This window comes from Coregonus clupeaformis, chromosome 10 (genome assembly GCF_020615455.1).
Source record: "Coregonus clupeaformis isolate EN_2021a chromosome 10, ASM2061545v1, whole genome shotgun sequence".
Classification (NCBI taxonomy): domain Eukaryota; kingdom Metazoa; phylum Chordata; class Actinopteri; order Salmoniformes; family Salmonidae; genus Coregonus; species Coregonus clupeaformis.
This window is the reverse complement of record NC_059201.1, coordinates 39,826,758-39,846,917: the sequence shown is the minus strand read 5'-3', so window position 1 is coordinate 39,846,917 and position 20,160 is coordinate 39,826,758. Positions and strand designations below refer to the sequence as shown.

Below are 20,160 nucleotides of genomic sequence, written 5' to 3'. Positions count from 1 at the left end.
GTTTATTTTAATGCAGTCACCTCGGTTTTCATTTGAAGCATTTTATACGTTGCTTGTTTGTATCAATTGCAAAGTAATTGCCGACTTTATAGTCGACTTTGTTCTGAAGTTATCAGCGGTCACAGAGGTACGGATAAACATTTTACATTTACATTTTCAGACGCTCTTATCCAGAGCGACTTATAAACCATGTGGTTCTATGTTTAGCAGAGATCTTCTGTGTATAAAGTGACGCGGGAGGGCAAAAAAATAATCTAACGGCGCATTTAACTGTTCTACAAATGGTCTGAGGCAGGCGTTAGATTTCACTCGTTTTCAAGTGCAATGTTAATAACGATGGTTTTGGTGTAGTGTATTAAGATTATGTCTTTGTTAAATGTTTTTCATGAAGAAATGGAATGTTGGTTATGTTAGTATCAAAAGACAATGTTCACATACAATAGACAGGAAGTGTGTTGTAAACTGGTGATTGGCCAGAAGAGGGAGCCCATCTTGTTGCATTGTTTATAAATAGGGGTACACGAAGAAGAGAGGGCAGAGCAGCCATTAGAATTGTAGGACACTGCTCTCCAGACCTCGCGAGTCTGTCACTCATGCTGAAGCTTGTGATCTGAATAAACCTTATGATCAACGTTCCGTATGAGCAGACTCCTTTTGTTCATCAGCAATAATTGCCACCACTCACTCGATACGACATTGGGAAACGGCAAGGAGATTTAACGATGAATTTAGCAATAAGATGTGTTTGGGAAACCGGGCCCTGGTCAAAAGTAGTACACTATATAGGGAATAGGGTGCCATTTGGGTCACATAGACAGAGATAGGCAACAAGAAGCTGAGACATTGCCGCAATCCAGAACAGGAAGTCAATGCCAGGGCTGAGCCCGCCCTCGTCAGGACAGATGTGAGTCATTCTGTCAATCATGGTTACACTTCAGGGGAAGTAAGACCTTTCAAATGTTTAGGGTCAAAACAAATGAAGTGAGAGCGTTGAGTCCGAGAATGAGAAGTGGCAGCAGTCTCGGAGCCTTTGGAAGCTCAGCGTCACTGATTCTTAGACTGCGTTTAGACAGGCAGCCCAATTCTGATTTTCACTCATTGGTCTGTTGACCAATCAGATTAGCTCTGAAAAAGATCTGATGTGATTTGTCAAAAGACCAAATAGTGGAGAAAGAAAAAATCAGAATTGGGCTGCCTGTGAAAACGCAGCCTAAGTGACAGCTAGGGGACTGTCTGAACATACTAACTCCAACCCACTGCTGTGCAGAGGTACTGTGCAACCAAGGGCTTTTAGCAGGGTTACCATCAAGTGCAGTACTTAATACTGAATGGAACTCGTTGCTCTAAAAAAGTGACTAGTCACCGGTATGCTAAGTATTTAGACAGGTGGTTAAAAGCCATATCCCTAGATAGGGTCAATTAGACCAGGGGTTCTTAAAACTTTTCAGCCTGGGACCCAAATGAGAAATTCAGTGTTTTCCTGGGACCCAAGCTCATGAAAATATGCCTCATTTGGGGGTCCTAAGCGAGATTTGGTTAGGAGGCCCTCCCCACTGCGGGCAAAACATTTTAGTGGCACCGCTCTTGACAGTGGAGAGAAATGTTAAGTGTTAAAGTTAATTTCCTGCAGTTCTACCCATTTTGCCATGATGTAAGCCATGTTAATATATCTGAGTGAGTGCCTTTATTATTGTTATTTATTTTTTACATGTCCTGACCCATATCTTTAAGAAAGGCTGAAATAGACAGTGGTGGAAAAAGTACCCAATTGTCATACTTAAGTAAAAGTAAAGATACCTTAATAGAAAATGGCTGAAGTAGAAGTGAAAGTCACCCAGTAAAATACTACTTGAGTAAAAGTCGAAGTATTTGGTTTTAAATATACTTAAGTATCAAAAGTAAATGTAATTGCTAAAATATACTTTAAGTATCAAAAGTATAAATAATTTCAAATTCCTTATATTAAACAAAACCAGGCGCACCATTCTTGTTTTTTTAATTTGCGGATAGCCAGGGGCACTCTCCAACACTTGGACATAATACAAATAAAGCTTGTGTTTAGCCAGATCAGAGGCAGTAGGGATGACCAGGGATGTTCTCTTGATAAGTGTGTGAATTTGACAATTTTCCTTTCCTGCTTACCATTCAAAATGTTATGAGTACTTTTGGGTGTCAGGGAAAATGTATGGAGTAAAAAGTACATTATTTTCTTAAGGAATGTAGTGAAGTAAAAGTTTCTAAAATATAAATAGTAAAGTACAGATACCCATAAAAAAACTACTTAAATAGTATTTTCAAGTATGTTTTACTTAAGTACTTTACACCATTGGAATTAAACCATTAGCAAATTATTTCCTCCAATGACAGGCAAATAAATAAGGTAATAAAAAAAAGAGTGCCGCTAGAAAAACACTTTCAGGTTAATTACAAAACAATTACACACAACAAAGGAAATAAAATTGTTGGAAACATGATAAATACAGAATTCACCTCAGGTTTTTGCACAGATTGAAGGATCATAAGTGAGTAAACATTTTTCCACAATGTTTGAAATGGTTATCAGTGTCAATTTATTTGAAGGCAGGTAGTGGAACACCACTTTAACCAAGCTAGATCATCCAAAAACGTTGCTGTGTATTGTAATTCTCAATTTCCCCTTCATTATACATTACTAATCAATTCCATTCAAAGCTTCAAGTTCATTTTAATTATCCAGATTACAGTCTGTCTACTTTTGAGAGACTACCTGACTGGCTGCAATTCTTATCATGTCAAAAACAATAACTACTCTCTTGGCATTTCTTGGTCATCAACATGAATATACAAGAAGCTTGTTGTCTGAGGCATCCCTGTAGGCTTCCTGCCAACCACTCGCTCTCAATCATCCCCCTTTTCCAGGCTGTGATACCACACTGGCACTGTTGGAGGCGGCCCAAACCCTCTTACTTAAATTAAGGAATGTGTGACAACTATCAACGCTGGCGAACAGAACACAATGAATGAACACAAGAAATATGTAAAAAATGACCTAGCTCTATGTCTAGAGAAAGAATTGAGGCGAGTGTGCATATGAGGACATGGTAAGGTGAGATTGGAGAAAGACTTGTTGCTTTTCCCAGAGTATCTCCACAAAGGCATTATCCCAAGTACTGATTTACTCTGGTGGTTGGGATGAATTGTTTAGTGACCACTTTCATTCAGTGTCAAAGCCCTCCTTTAGTGTCTATACTGCTGCAATAAAAACAAATAAATGTAAACAAACACTATATAGCCCCAAAATATGCATGTCATTTTGATATCTTGGATGGTCAGACCTTGCATCAATAGCTATATCTATGAATTTAAGAGTAATACAATTTCTCCAGGCCCATCCCTCAGATTTTTACAAAAACAGAGGCGGAGTGGCACTTTGTTTTAACTGCGGATTGCCCCTTTACCTCCCTTCATTAAATCGCTTAATGGTGTTTTAGTGCAAAAGGAGAGAAATGCCGCTATAGACTTTCCCAATTCAGTATTACCTCTTAATCAATAGTTTGTCACAAAATATACTTCCCACCCAAGGCATTAACTTGACATTATCTATATGCCACCCCTTTCTTTGTAAATAAATATTGATGGCCACAAACCACACACAAATACCTTTTTTTAAACCTCTACGGGATCGGTGTCCCGTATACGGGACGGTTGAGCTAACGTGCGCTAATGTGATTAGCATGACTGTTGTAAGTAACAGCAAACTTTCCAGGACAAAGACATGATTTATATGGGCAGAAAGCTTAAATTCTTGCACTGTCCAATTTACAGTAGCTATTACAGTGAAAAAATACCATGCTATTGTTTGAGGTGCACAACAACAAAAAACGTATAACGGCAACTGGTTTGATACATTCACCTCTGAAGGTAAATAATGTACTTATATTCAGTAATCTTGCTCTGATTTTTCATCCTAAGGGTCCCAGAGATAAAATTTAGCATAGTTTTGTTTGATAAAATCAATTTTTATATTCAAATGTAGGAACTGAGTTCTACAGTTTGAACCCCTGCTGTCTCTGGCTCCACACCCACCCCGCCCGGCCATCTAGATGTGTGAAAGTTAGTGTATAAGCTAATGATCCATCATGTATGACATTCCTGGGAGTGTGTAAACTTACATTTTGTATTACCATATCATTTTTGTATGTTCTCTATAGTTATGTACTTTAAAATGTATCAATTGACCAATTCCGCACATTTGGGCAGACTTGATACAAAATAGTCCAGTATTGCAATGCTTCACTGGAGCAATCTGAAACTTTCACTGCTGCCATCTAGTGGCCAAAATCTAAATTGCACCTAAACTGCAATATTATATTGTGGCCTTTCTCTTGCATTTCAAAGATGACCAAAAAAAAAAAAATATGCATGTTTTTTTGTTATGTATTATTTTTTACCAGATCTAATGTGTTATATTCTACATTAATTTCACATTTCCACAAACTTCAGTGTTTCCTTTGAAATGGTATCAAGAATATGCATATCCTTGCTTCAGGTCCTGAGCTACTGTAACACTCTGGCTCTATGGACGTTTATATTGAGCCAGGGTTGTTCCTTTTCTTGAGTTTGGGTGTATTTCATTTGGTGGTGTTGGGGATGGGTGAGTTTCATTTTGTTTGTGTCATGTGGTGATTGGTCGATGACTCCCAATCGGAGGTAACGAGTGTCAGCTGTCGGCTCGTTATCTCTGATTGGGAGCCATATATATTCTGTGTGTTTTCTCCTTTGTTTTGTGGGTTATTGTTTCTGTGTTGCTGTTAGTGTGTTTCAGTATTTGAACTTCACGTTTCGTCATTTGTTGTTTTCTTCGTGGTTGCTTTAAGTTAATAAAGTCATCATGTTCACTCGCAACGCTGCGCATTGGTCTCCTCCTTTAGACGATCGTGACAGAATAACCCACCCCAAGAGGACCAAGCGGCGTAACAAGCGGCAACAGGACCTACCTACGCAGGATTTATGGACGCCTCCTAAGGATTTTTGGACATGGGAGGAGATTCGGGCTGGAAAGGGTCCTTGGGCACAACCGGAGGAATATCACTGCCCTCGTGAAGAGCTGGAGGCAGCTGCAGCCGAGAGGAGGTGGTATGAGGAGGAATATCACCGCCCTCGTGAAGAGCTGGAGGCAGCTGCAGCCGAGAGGAGGTGGTATGAAGAGGAAGCGCGGAGTCGAGGCTGGAAGCCCGTGGTTACTCCCCAAAAAAATTTTTTGGGGGGCACATGGCTTGGCGCCTGGGCAGCAGGAGGCTGCCACAGGTAGAGCTGGAGAGAAGGCTATCGGATTACGGGAGCCATTGGCGAGTAGAGGGAGGGAAGTTGTTGTGGCACGGCATGAGAGACTGAAGTGTGTTCCCAGTCTGGTCCGGTCCGTTCTTGATCCCCAGTTAAGGCCAGTGGTGGGTGTTCCCGGTACGGACCGGTCTGTTCCTACTCACGCACCAGGTCCACGATGTGCGTCGCCAGCCGGCCAGAGTCTGCCGTCTGCCCTAGGGCGTCTGAACTGCCCGTCTGCCAAGCGCTGCATAAGCCGCCCGTCTGTACTGAGCCTGCAAAGCCGTCCGTCTGCCATGAGCCTTCAGAGCCGTCCGCCAGACAGAATCATACACCTGCTATGGAATCAGCAGGAGCCGACGCAGCCTATGCTGGACTGGAGGCTCGGGTTCGTGACGGGCAGGAGCGGCTCATGCGGATGGGAGCCGCCCTGCTGGAGGTGATGACCACTCTCCGAGGCTGGGGTCCGCCTCCACCGCCAGCCGCCCAGCCAGCACCGTCAGCCAGCCATGAGCAGCCAGATCCGTCAGCCAGCCATGAGCAGCCAGATCCGTCAGCCAGCCATGAGCAGCCAGATCCGTCAGCCAACCATGAGCAGCCAGATCCGTCAGCCAGCCATGAGCAGCCAGATCCGTCAGCCAACCATGGGCAGCCAGATCCGTCAGCCAGCCATGAGCAGCCAGATCCGTCAGCCAGCCATGAGCAGCCAGATCCGTCAGCCAGCCATGAGCAGCCAGATCCGTCAGCCAGCCATGAGCAGCCAGATCCGTCAGCCAGCCATGAGCAGCCAGATCCGTCAGCCAGCCATGAGCAGCCAGATCCGTCAGCCAGCCATGAGCAGCCAGATCCGTCAGCCAGCCATGAGCAGCCAGATCCGTCAGCCAGCCATGAGCAGCCAGATCCGTCAGCCAGCCATGAGCAGCCAGATCCGTCATCCAGCCAGGATTCGCCAGAGCCGTCGAGCCAGGATCCGCCAGAGCCGTCCAGACAGGATCAGCCAGAGCCTTCCGCCAGACAGGATCAGCCAGAGCCTTCCGCCAGACAGGATCAGCCAGAGCCTTCCGCCAGACAGGATCAGCCAGAGCCTTCCGCCAGACAGGATCAGCCAGAGCCTTCCGCCAGACAGGATCAGCCAGAGCCTTCCGCCAGACAGGATCCGCCAGAGCCGTCCAGCCGGGATCCGCCAGAGCCGACCAGCCAGGATCCGCCAGAGCCGTCCAGCCAGGATCCGTCAGAGCCGTCCAGCCGGGATCCGCCAGAGCCGACCAGCCAGGATCCGCCAGAGCCGACCAGCCAGGATCCGCCAGAGCCGTCCAGCCAGGATCCGTCAGAGCCGTCCAGCCAGGATCTGCCAGAGCTGTCCAGCCAGGATCCGCCAGCCAGCCAGGATCCGCCAGAGCCGTCCAGCCGGGATCCGCCAGAGCCGTCCAGCCGGGATCCGCCAGAGCCGTCCAGCCGGGATCCGCCAGAGCCGTCCAGCCGGGATCCGCCAGAGCCGTCCAGCCGGGATCCGCCAGAGCCGTCCAGCCGGGATCCGTCAGAGCCGTCCAGCCGGGATCCGCCAGAGCCGTCCAGCCGGGATCCGCCAGAGCCGTCCAGCCGGGATCCGCCAGAGCCGTCCAGCCGGGATCCGCCAGAGCCGTCCCAGCCGGGATCCGCCAGAGCCGTCCAGCCGGGATCCGCCAGAGCCGTCCAGCCGGGATCCGCCAGAGCCGTCCAGCCGGGATCCGCCAGAGCCGACCAGCCGGGAGCCGCCAGAGCCGTCCAGCCAGTATCCGCCATTCAGCCTGGTACTGCCCCTTAGTCCGGTACTGCCCCTTAGTCCGGTGCTGCCCCTTAGTCCGGTGCTGCCCTTTAGCCCGGTGCTGCCCCTTAGTCCGGTGCTGCCCCTTAGTCCGGTGCTGCCCCTTAGTCCGGTGCTGCCCCTGAGTCCGGTGCCGCCCCTTAGCCCGGTGCTGCCCCGTAGTCCGGTACTGCCCCTTAGCCCGGTGCTGCCCCTTAGTCCTGTACTGCCCTTTAGTCCGGTACTGCCCCGTAGTCCGGTGCTGCCCCTTAGTCCGGTGCTGTCCCTTAGCCCGGTGCTGCCCCTTATCCCGGTGCTGCCCCTTATCCCGGTGCTGCCCCTTAGGCCGATGCTGCCCCTTAGTCCGGGGTTGCCCCTTAGTCCAGGTGGGGTTAGGTGGAGGGTGGTCATTGGGAGGAGGCTACCGAAGCAGGTTGTGACTGTGGTGGGGTGGGGATCACGACCGGGGCCAGAGCCGCCACCATGGACAGACGCCCACCCAGACCCTCCCCTAGTCCTGATGTTGGTGCGCCCGGAGTTCGCACCTTTAGGGGGGGGTACTGTAACACTCTGGCTCTATGGACGTTTATATTGAGCCAGGGTTGTTCCTTTTCTTGAGTTTGGGTGTATTTCATTTGGTGGTGTTGGGGATGGGTGAGTTTCATTTTGTTTGTGTCATGTGGTGATTGGTCGATGACTCCCAATCGGAGGTAACGAGTGTCAGCTGTCGGCTCGTTATCTCTGATTGGGAGCCATATATATTCTGTGTGTTTTCTCCTTTGTTTTGTGGGTTATTGTTTCTGTGTTGCTGTTAGTGTGTTTCAGTATTTGAACTTCACGTTTCGTCATTTGTTGTTTTCTTCGTGGTTGCTTTAAGTTAATAAAGTCATCATGTTCACTCGCAACGCTGCGCATTGGTCTCCTCCTTTAGACGATCGTGACAGCTACATGCAGTTAGATTTGGGTATGTCATTTTAGGCGAAAATTGAAAAAAAGGGTCCGATCCTTAAGAGGTTAAGCAACAAAAGATACACAGAAGTTTATATAAAATCAGCACAACTGCAACACTTTCTGTGGCATAGACAAAACCTAAAATTCTAAAAGATTTTGGTGAAAAAAAGATTATCTGCATGTCACCACACACAGTGCAATGCGGGTAGTTGGTGCTCAGGGTTCTGTGTCTGATCTACCCACATCAGACAGACAGAGGGCTAGGGGGCTCCGACCGGGGTGGTTCTCAACCGGTTTGGTCCCAGGGATCAACAAGTACAGGGTCGTGTTCATTAGTACCCATAGTAGCAAAACATTTTTGCAACAGAAAATAAAAACAACTCTTTCCTATTGGGAAAGTTCAGGTTGTCCCTCCCAAGTGCTCAGCATATGTGGGAACTCCTTCAAGACTGTTGGAAAAGCATTCCAGGTGAAGCTGGTTCAGAGAATGCCAAGAGTGTGCAAAGCTGTCATCAAGGCAAAGGGTGGCTATTTGAAGAATCTCAAATATAAAATATATTTTGATTTGCTTTTTTAGTTACTACATGATTCCGTACATGTTATTTAATAGTTTTGACATCTTCACTATTCTACAATGTAGAAAATAGCACAAAATAAAGAAAACCCCTTGAATGAGTAGGTGTTCTAAAACTTTTGACCGGTAGTGTATATGTGCATTTATGGATGAATGAGTGAGTGTTGTGTGTATTTGCTTGTAGTGAGTCTGGGTATTTCCTGACCTCTGTGAAGCTGAAGAAGAGTCCCACTCCACCCAGGATCTTCAGGGCCTCCGCAGCGTGTTGTAGCATCATGTCCCCACAGGTGAAACCCGGTCAAGTTACAGGACCACACACACACTCACAGAGGGAGAGAAAGCCTTCAATAAAGACTATAATAACATAAAGCCAGGAAGACCACGCATACAACTGCAATTGCATAATGAGCAAAAGGCCAACCATAAGATTACAGTCTACATTACATACAAAGAGATATTGAAATCTACTTTCTTTCTACCCATGGCAGGCAGTCCAGTGCTGGTTTTGCTCTTTGACCCATAATGGTTAAGGTTAAGATGGGTGGGGAGAGTTGTTGAGGGCAGAGACTAACCAGATTGGCTAAAACCACATGCAGAGAAAAATGACTTTAAAAAGGCTAAGAGCAGAGAGAGCAGGGGACATTTTGGGGTCAGAAACCACACATGCTTTCTTAATGGACTTTGCAAATGAACAAAGTATTTTATTTTTTAATACAGGAAATCTGCTGGTATGTACACACTGCCTAGAAGAGATGGAACTGTTCCCTGGACCAAGACCATTAAACACGAGGTGAGTGACACACACTGGTATCTGTGTGTCTCCCTCACCGCTTGGCAGAGCTTCACATCCTTGTTGGAACTGCTCCTGGCTCTGGGTGGTGTTCAGCATCCCACAGCAGTTCAGCTTCGTCCACCTCCTGCCGCGGGTCATTGCTCATCAACCTCCAGGTAGCGTTCAACAGCTTCACCTGGGTTGTAGACTAAACAAACACATACACAGTTGAGGACAGGGACAGGAATGCTGCAGAATGGCAGAGACAGCAAAACACAAGGCAAGAGAAGACCACACAGCCATTCAGTTTATTAGGTACACTACCCCGTTCACAAAAATGGTTCGCTCCTACAGACAGTGAGTCATGTGGCCGTGGCTTGTTATATAAAGCAGGCAGACAGGCATTGTGGCATTCAATTACTGTTTGATTGAACGTTAGAATGGGCAAAACAAGTGACGTAAGAGACTTTGAGCGTGGTATGATTGTCGGTGCCAGGCAAGCCGGTTCCATTATCTCAGAAACGGCCGGCCTCTTGGCTTTTCACAGATGACAGTGTCTAGGGTTTACCAAAAATGGTACGGCAAACAAAAAATATCCAGTCAACAGCACTCCTGTGGGTGAAAACAGCTTGTTGATGAGAGGTCGAAGGAGAATGGCAAGAATCGGGCACGCTAACTGACGGGCCACAAACAGGCAAATAACGGCGCAGTGGTGTGCAGAACGACATCTCGGAATGCACAACTCGTCTGTCCTTGTCATGGATGGGCTATTGCAGCAAACAACCACACTGGGTTCCATTTCAATCAGCTGAAAACAAGAAGAAGCAGCTCCAGTTGGCACACGATCACCAACACTGGACAATTGAGAAGTGGAAAAACATTGCCTGGTCCGACGAATCCCGGTTCCTGTTGCGTCAGGCTGATGGCAGAATCAGAATTTGTCATAAGCAGCCCCATGAGTCCACGGCCCCATCCTGCCTGGTGTCAAGGGTACAGGCTGGTGGCGGTGGTGTGGGGAATGTTTTCCTGCCACACGTTAGGTCCCTTGATACCAATTGAGCAATGATTCCATGCCCCAAAGAATTCAGGCTGTTCTGGAGGCAAAGGGGGGTCTGACCCAGTACTAGAATGGTGTACCTAATAAACTATATATGGAGAGAAGTGTCCAATAAGAAAAGACAAAGATTTAAAAAAAAAGTGGCCATAAGATACACTGAACAAAAATATAAACGCAACATGTAAAGTGTTTGTCCCATGTTTCATGAGCTGAAATAAAAGATCCCAGAGATCTTCCATACGCACAAAAAGTGTATTTCTCTCAAATGTTGTGTACACATTTGTTTACATCCCTGTTAGTGAGCATTTCTCCTTTGCCAAGATAATCCATCCACCTGACAGGTGTGGCATATCAAGAAGCTGATTAAGCCGCATGATCATTACACAGGTGCACCTTGTGCTGGGGACAATGAAAGGCCACTATAAAATGTGCTATTCTGTCTCACAACATAATACCACAGATGCCTCAAGTTTTGAGGGAGCGTGCAATTGGCAGGCTGACTGCAGGAATGTCCACCAGAGCGGTTGCCAGAGAATTGAATGTTTATTTCTCTACCATTAGCCACCTCCAACGTCATTTTAGAGAATTTGGCAGTATGTCCAACCGGCCTCACAACCGTTGTGTGGGCGAGCGGTTTGCTGATGTTAACGTTGTGCCCCATGGTAGTGGTGGGGTTATGGTATGGGCAGGCATAAGCTACAGACAATTAACACAAATGCATTTTATTGATTGCAAATTGAATGCACAGAGATACCTTGACAAGACCCTAAGACCCATTGTCGTGCCATTCATCCGCCGCCATGTTTGGGATGCTCTGGATCGACGTGTACGACAGAGTGTTCCAGTTCCCGCCAATATCCAGCAACTTCGCACAGCCATTGAAGAGGAGTGGGACAACATCACACAGGCCACAATCAACAGCCTGATCAACTTTATGTGAAGGAGATGTCACACTGCATGAGGCAAATGGTGGTTACACCAGATACTGACTGGTTTTCTGATCCATGCCCCTACCTTTTTTTAAGGTATCTGTTACCAACAGATGCATATCTGTATTCCCAGTCATCAGAAATCCATAGATTAGGGACTAAATGCATGTCAATTGACTGATTTCCTTATATGAACTGTAACTCAGCAAAATCTTAGCAATTGTTGCATATTGCGTTTATATTTTTGTTCAGTATAGAAAACAGGAGCTGGGAGAAAGCAAAATGACAAGCACATTGACTCAGAGGTAAAGTGATAGAACACACACAGACCTGCTGTCCCTGGTCAATGGCCAGGCAGGAGCAGGACACGCCAAACTGAAAGAGGATCACCAGGAATAGAATGACCATGTACTGAGATAGGAGCAGTCAAGGAACCAGACCAACACTCAAAGGCTGCACACACAGACAGAGAATGCATTTTTACTAATGACCCATATTCAGTCAAGTAAAACGAACCTCTCACAGTGACCCATACCAAAGCCTGTTGGAACATTACACACCATCTCTGCCCATACTGGTATGAATAGGGCTGACAGTGAATATATTTTTTAACTACATTATTGTATTGTTTTATTGTAAAGTGTGTTGCGATTTTAAATGCACTTTAAATAAAAGGATACCAAGTAGAGCATGACTTGGTGGTGGTTGAGGGCTCCGATGAGGCCCACGATGGAACTGAGCAGTAGGAAGATGCCCACAGCGATGGCCTCGCCGATGATGTGGATGCTGAACACGATGCCGTAGCCTTTCCCCCACTCTGGAGAGCTTCACACCTCAAATGACACACGCACAGTCTATTTCTAGTTGTTATAGGTATGTGGTTGACATTACAGAGACAATTCTGTTGCCTATGTTTACTGATTCACAAGGGCTGAGACATAGCTAGTTACCTGTCAACAGAATCAGCTATGTCCTCTGAAAGTATAAAGCGAGGCCATATCTGATGCCCTTTGTGAATAGGTAAAAATACAATCAAATGTTCATTAGCGTAACGTAGCTAGCTACCCTTTTGCCATGTTTATACCTGACACTCACACAATTCAAGTCAATCATCAAGTCAATCATCAGAGGAAGATGGCGCCGGAGGAGATGGCTGCCGTTTTATGGCCCCCTAACCAATTGTGCTATTGTGTGTTTTTTCACATTATTTGTAATTTATTCTGTACATAATGTTTCTGCCACCGTCTCATATGACCAAAAAGAGCTTCTGGATATTAGGACAGCAATTACTCACCTCGTATTGGACGAATATTTTTTCTTCAAAGAGTCGGACATTCTACAGACACCCAACAAGGCCCAAATCCCCATCATTTTTTATTTTACCTTTATTTAACTAGGCAAGTCAGTTAGGAACAAATTCTTATTTACAATGACGGCCTACACCGGCCAACCCGGACGATGCTGGGCCAATTGTGCGCCGCCCTATGGGACTCCCAATCACGGCCGGTTGTGATACAGCCTGGAATCGAACCAGGGGGTCTGTAATGACGCCTCAAGCACTGAGATGCAGTGCCTTAGACCGCTGCGCCACATGAGAAAGAGACAGAGATATCATGGGTATAGGTCGGGGTGCCTTGTAAGGATCCGACGGCGAGCAAGTAATCTGCCTCTTCCATCAGTACTATTAGCCAACGTACAATCATTGGAAAACAAAATGGACAACCTAAGATCAAGGATATCCTACCAACGGGACATTAAAAACTGTAATATCTTATGTTTCACCGAGTCGTGGCTGAACAACGACATGGATAACATACAGCTGGCGGGATATACGCTGCATCGGCAGGATAGAACGGCTGACTCCGGTAAGACAAGGGGTGGCGGTCTGTGTATATTTGTAAACAACAGCTGGTGTACGAAATCTAATACTAAGGAAGTCTTTAGGTTTTGCTCGCCTGAGGTAGAGTATCTCATGATAAGCTGTAGACCACACTATTTACCAAGAGAGTTTTCTATATTTTTCGTAGCTGTCTATTTACCACCACAAACCGATGCTGGCACTAAGATTGCACTCAATGAGCTGTATAAGGCCATAAGCAAACAGGAAAATGCTCATCCAGAGGCAGCGCACCTAGTGGCCAGGGATTTTAATGCAGGGAAACTTAAATCCGTTCTACCTCATTTCTACCAGCATGTTAAATGTGCAACCAGAGGGAAAAAAACTCTAGACCACCTTTACTCCACACAAAGCTCCACACAAAGCTCTCCCTCGCCCTTCATTTGGCAAATCTGACCATAATTCTATCCTCCTGATTCCTGCTTATAAGCAAAAACTAAAGCAGGAAGCACCAGTGACTTGGTTAATAAGGAAGTGGTCAGATGATGCAGATGCTAAGCTACAGGACTGTTTTGCTAGCACAGACTGGAATATGTTCTGGGATTCTTCCAATAGCATTGAGGAGTACACCACATCAGTCACTGGCTTCATCAATAAGTGTATCGATGACGTCGTCCCCACAGTGACCATACGTACATACCCCAACCAGAAGCCATGGATTACCGGCAACATCCGCACTGAGCTAAAGGGTAGAGCTGCCGCTTTCAAGGAGCGGGACTCTAACCCAGACGCTTATAAGAAATCCCACTATGCCCTCCGACGAACCATCAAACAGGCAAAGAGTCAATACAGGACTAAGATTGAATCGTACTACACCTGCTCTGATGCTCGTCTGATGTGGCAGGGCTTGAAAACTATTACAAACTACAAAGGGAAGCACAGTCACGAGCTGCCCAGTGACACAAACCTACCAGACGGGCTAAATCACTTCTATGCTCACTTCAAGGCAAGCAACACTGAAGCATGCATTAGAGCATCAGCTGTTCCGGATGACTATGTGATCACGCTCTCCGTAGCCGATGTGAGTAAGACTTCTAAACAGGTCAACATTCACAAGGCCGCAGGGCCAGACGGATTACCAGGATGTGTACTCCGAGCATGCGCTGACCATCTGGCAAGTGTCTTCACTGACATTTTCCACATGTCCCTGACTGAGTCTGTAATACCAACAGGTTTCAAGCAGACCATCATAGTCCCTGTGCCCAAGAACACTAAGATAACCTGCCTAAATAACCACCGACCCGTAGCACTCACATCTGTAGCCATGAAGTGCTTTGAAAGGCTGGTCATGGCTCACATCAACACCATTATCCCAGAAACCTTAGACCCACTCCAATTTGCATACTGCCCCAACAGATCCACAGATGATGCAATCTCTATTGCACTCCACACTGCCCTTTCCCACCTGGACAAGATGAACACCTACGTGAGAATGCTATTCATTGACTACAGCTCAGCGTTCAACACCATAGTGCCCTCAAAGCTCATCACTAAGCTAAGAACCCTGGGACTAAACACCTCCCTCTGCAACTGGATCCTGGACTTCCTGACGGGCCGCCTCCAGATGGTAAGGGTAGGTAACAACACATCTGCCAAACTGATCCTCAACATGGGGGCCCCTCAGGGGTGCATGCTCAGTCCCCTCCTGTACACCCTGTTCACCCATGACTGCATGGCCAGGCACGACTCCAACACCATCATTAAGTTTGCCGACGACACAACAGTGGTAGGCCTGATCACCGACAATGACGAGACAGCCTATAGGGAGGAGGTCAGAGACCTGGCCGTGTGGTGCCAGGACAACAACCTCTCCCTCAACGTGATCAAGACAAAGGAGAGGATTGTGGACTACAGGGAAAAAAAGAGGACTGAGCACGCCCCCATTCTCATCGACGGGGCTGTAGTGGAACAGGTTGAGAGCTTCAAGTTCTTTTGTGTCCACATCACCAACAAACTATCATGGTCCAAACACACCAAGACAGTCGTGAATAGGGCATGACAACACCTTTTCCCCCTCAGGAGACTGAAAAGATTTGGCATGGGTCCTCAGATCCTCAAAAAGTTATACAGCTGCACCATCGAGAGCATCCTGACTGGTTGCATCACCGCCTGGTATGGCAACTGCTCGGCCTCCGACCGCAAGGCACTACAGAGGTTAGTGCGTACGGCCCAGTACATCACTGGGGCCAAGTTTCCTGCCATCCAGGACCTCTTTTGACACAGCAGTCTTAAAATGGACTGCTACCTTGAATTCAACATTAAGATGTCAAAACATTTAAACTCCAATTGAACTCTGTCTGTGACATTTTCTGACATCTTATTTTCCTCTCTCTCTCTCTCTCTCTCTCTCTCTCAATCCAGTTGTTCTCAGGAGACAGGTCAGTGTGTGTAGAGAGAACACATTTGACCAGGTAGAGTCAGGCTTGTACTTCATCGCCCTGGACCACTACACCAATAAGGCAGAGACATCAAGTTTGGACCAGTTAGCCACCAACTAATCTTATGCCTTACACAACTCGGCACATGTATCGTTCCACCTTCCTCAAACTCCAGTGCCATACTTTTGTTGACCTTTTTACCAATGTCTATGGGTTGTACAAGGATATTAAATTGGGATTTGGACTTCATACTAAATCTAATTCCACCTGCCCTCTCTATAGATTATGTTGATGCCCCACTGTAAGAACCTGGAGATCTTCACTGGTTCTGAGGGAGATGACGTGGCCACAAACAGTGCCTGGGACACTTTCCAGTGCTCCCGCTGTCTAGAGAACAGCCAGAGAGTGGTCAAGACATCTGCCGCAACTTCATCTACAGTCATGTATGCTTAAATATACTTGTATGCTCATTTATGTGTTTCTTAAAGCGGCAATCAGCAGTTGAAACAATAAGGCTTTCTCCCCACCCGTTTCGTAAAAAGCTGAGGGATGGGGCTGGAGAAATGTAACAACTATCAAATTAATAGACAGCTATGGATGCAAGGACTGACCATTGTGCTTTCTTCTAAAACTCCATTGGAGGAGACGACCCAAGGTTCCTCGCCTCCGACCTCCTCCAATGGGTTTTGAGGATGCGAGTAGAGCGGAAGTGAGGAGCAGATATTAATTGGGATAGAGCTCATGTCATTGTTTTAGGTGGAATCTTATGTTGAATGATACATGTATTCTGTTTGCACTTATATCTTTGTTCTACTTGTGCTCTTTCCACAGATGGCTTGCTGATAACATCTGATCTGATGAGACTCCCTATGTGATTTGACTCCTCTATTACTGACTATTAAATAAAACTTTAAATGCCAAATGTAAATAATTTGGGATTCTGTAATTGATAGACGACGGCTGTTCCCAATCAGACAATTACTATAAAACAAATCTGTTTTCCTCAGTGCAATGTTTGGTGAATGCATGGTGTTGTTTTGTCCTCAGTCTTCCTTTGAATGCTGTGTGTACTGATTCAGTTCTAAACGACCATCATCAAGTCCATCCTCACTGCAACGGATTGTCGTGTCTGCTGAGAAGGTAATTGGCTGCCACCTGGCCTCCATCGAGGTCCTGCATGACTTCCGAGCAAGGAAGCATGCAGGAAAGATAATCGCCGACCCCTTCAGCCCCCTCTTCAGGTCAATCACGACCAAAACCTCCCACCAACTGAACCGTTTCTTCCCCCGTGGCATGGCCCTCACCAACCTTCCACCTGGTCCTCTGATCCATGGATTTTGCACTATTCATCCACAGACTATGCATGCTGCACTATCATCCCAGAACTGCACATTGCACTCTCTGCACATCTCTTATATGCATAATTTAGCTCATTTGTTTAGATTTTAGTAGACAAAAGTGCCTCGCTCAAGGGCACAGACACATTTTCACAGTCGGCTTCTGATTCGAACTAGTGACCTTTCGGTTACTGGCCCAACGCTCTTAACCACTAGGCTACATGCCGCTTATAGTGTTCATAGTGTACAGTGCATTCGGAAAGTATTTAGACCCCTTGACTTTTTCCACATTTTGATACGTTACAGCCTTATTCTAAAATGAATTAAATCAACTTTTTTCCTCATCAATCTACACACAATACCCCATAATCACAAAGTGAAAACCGGTTTGTAGAAATGTTGGCAAATTCATTAAAAATAAAAACAGATACCTTATTTAGTTTGCCCACTGACAAAGAAATGATCAGTCTATAATTGTAATGGTAGGTTTATTTGAACAGTGAGAGACAGAATAACAAAAAAAAAAAATGATTTGCATTTTAATGAGGGAAATAAGTATTTGACCCCCTCTCAATCAGAAAGATTTCTGGCTCCCAGGTGTCTTTTATACAGGTAACGAGCTGAGATTAGGAGCACACTCTTAAAGGGAGTGCTCCTAATCTCAGCTTGTTACCTGTATAAAAGACACCTGTCCACAGAAGCAATCAATCAATCAGATTCCAAACTCTCCACCATGGCCAAGACCAAAGAGCTCTCCAAGGATGTCAGGGACAAGATTGTAGACCTACACAAGACTGGAATGGGCTACAAGACCATCGCCAAGCAGCTTGGTGAGAAGGTGACAACAGTTGACGCGATTATTCGCAAATGGAAGAAACACAAAATAACTGTCAATCTCCCTCGGCCTGGGGCTCCATGCAAGATCTCACCTCGTGGAGTTGCAATGATCATGAGAACGGTGAGGAATCAGCCCAGAACTACACGGGAGGATCTTGTCAATGATCTCAAGGCAGCTGGGACCATAGTCACCAAGAAAACAATTGGTAACACACTACGCCGTGAAGGACTGAAATCCTGCAGCGCCCACAAGTTCCCCCTGCTCAAGAAAGCACATATACAGGCCCGTCTGAACTTTGCCAATGAACATCTGAATGATTCAGAGGAGAACTGGGTGAAAGTGTTGTGGTCAGATGAGACCAAAATGGAGCTCTTTGGCATCAACTCAACTCGCCGTGTTTGGAGGAGGAGGAATGCTGCCTATGACCCCAAGAACACCATCCCCACCGTCAAACATGGAGGTGGAAACATTATGCTTTGGGGGTGTTTTTCTGCTAAGGGGACAGGACAACTTCACCACATCAAAGGGACGATGGACGGGGCCATGTACCGTCAAATCTTGGGTGAGAACCTCCTTCCCTCAGCCAGGGCATTGAAAATGGGTCGTGGATGGGTATTCCAGCATGACAATGACCCAAAACACACGGCCAAGGCAACAAAGGAGTGGCTCAAGAAGAGGCACATGAAGGTCCTGGAGTGGCCTAGCCAGTCTCCAGACCTTAATCCCATACAAAATCTGTGGAGGGAGCTGAAGGTTCGAGTTGCCAAACGTCAGCCTTGAAACCTTAATGACTTGGAGAAGATCTGCAAAGAGGAGTGGGACAAAATCCCTCCTGAGATGTGTGCAAACTTGGTGGCCAACTACAAGAAACGTCTGACCTCTGTGATTGCCAACAAGGGTTTTGCCACCAAGTACTAAGTCATGTTTTGCAGAGGGGTCAAATACTTATTTCCCTCATTAAAATGCAAATCAATTTATAACATTTTTGACATGCGTTTTTCTTGATTTTTTTGTTGTTATTCTGTCTCTCACTGTTCAAATAAACCTACCATTCAAATTATAGACTGATCATGTTTTGTCAGTGGGCAAACGTACAAAATCAGCAGGGGATCAAATACTTTTTTCCCTCACTGTACATACACACACACATGCATACACACACATATGCACACACATATACACATTTACACACATACATTTTCTTATCATAGTCTCTCTCCTCCCTAAATTCCTCAGTTATCTTGGTTTCTCAGTTGCCTGTAGACAGTTCTCCTTGTCCTTTGTTGTCTGGCCTAACTCTTACTCACATTGCTAAATAGTAGCACAATGTCATAATCTTTACTGGTCCTACACTCACACATTACCAGGTAGTAGATTCTAACACATCTCACACAATTTCAGAGTGTAATAATTAGTCACTACTAAGAAAGTACTAATCATACTTAAAACAAGAACATTTCACAACTATATTTAAGGGTGGAACATTTAGTCATTACTTTTAACCTATATATTTTAATTCCTATATCAGTCCCCCTGCACAAGAAAGCACATATACATGCCCGTCTGAAGTTTGCCAATGAACATCTGAATGATTCAGAGGAGAACTGGGTGAAAGTGTTGTGGTCAGATGAGACCAAAATTGAGCTCTTTGGCATCAACTCAACTCGCTGTGTTTGGAGGAGGAGGAATGCTGCCTATGACCCCAAGAACACCATCCCCACCGTCAAACATGGAGGTGGAAACATTATGCTTTGGGGGTGTTTTTCTGCTAAGGGGACAGGACAACTTCACCGCATCAAAGGGACGATGGACGGGGCCATGTACCGTCAAATCTTGGGTGAGAACCTTCTTCCCTCAGCCAGGGCATTGAAAATGGGTTTTGGATGGGTATTCCAGCATGACAATGACCCAAAACACATGGCCAAGGCAACAAAGGAGTGGCTCAAGAAGAAGCACATTAAGGTCCTGGAGTGGCCTAGCCAGTCTCCAGACCTTAATCCCATACAAAATCTGTGGAGGGAGCTGAAGGTTCGAGTTGCCAAACGTCAGCCTCGAAACCTTAATGACTTGGAGAAGATCTGCAAAGAGGAGTGGGACAAAATCCCTCCTGAGATGTGTGCAAACCTGGTGGCCAACTACAAGAAACGTCTGACCTCTGTGATTGCCAACAAGGGTTTTGCCACCAAGTACTAAGTCATGTTTTGCAGAGGGGTCAAATACTTATTTCCCTCAATAAAATGCAAATCAATTCATAATATTTTTGACATGCATTTTTCTGGATTTTTTTGTTGTAATTCTGTCTCTCACTGTTCAAATAAACCTACCATTTAAATTACTGATCAT

At 45.9% G+C, this 20,160-nt stretch overlaps 1 pseudogene; it reads right to left on the bottom strand.

The window, feature by feature from the left end:
* Window positions 1–2,972: 2,972 nt before the first annotated feature.
* On the bottom strand, window positions 2,973–16,821 carry LOC121576027 (annotated as a pseudogene).
* Between the last annotated feature and the right edge of the window lie 3,339 nt (window positions 16,822–20,160).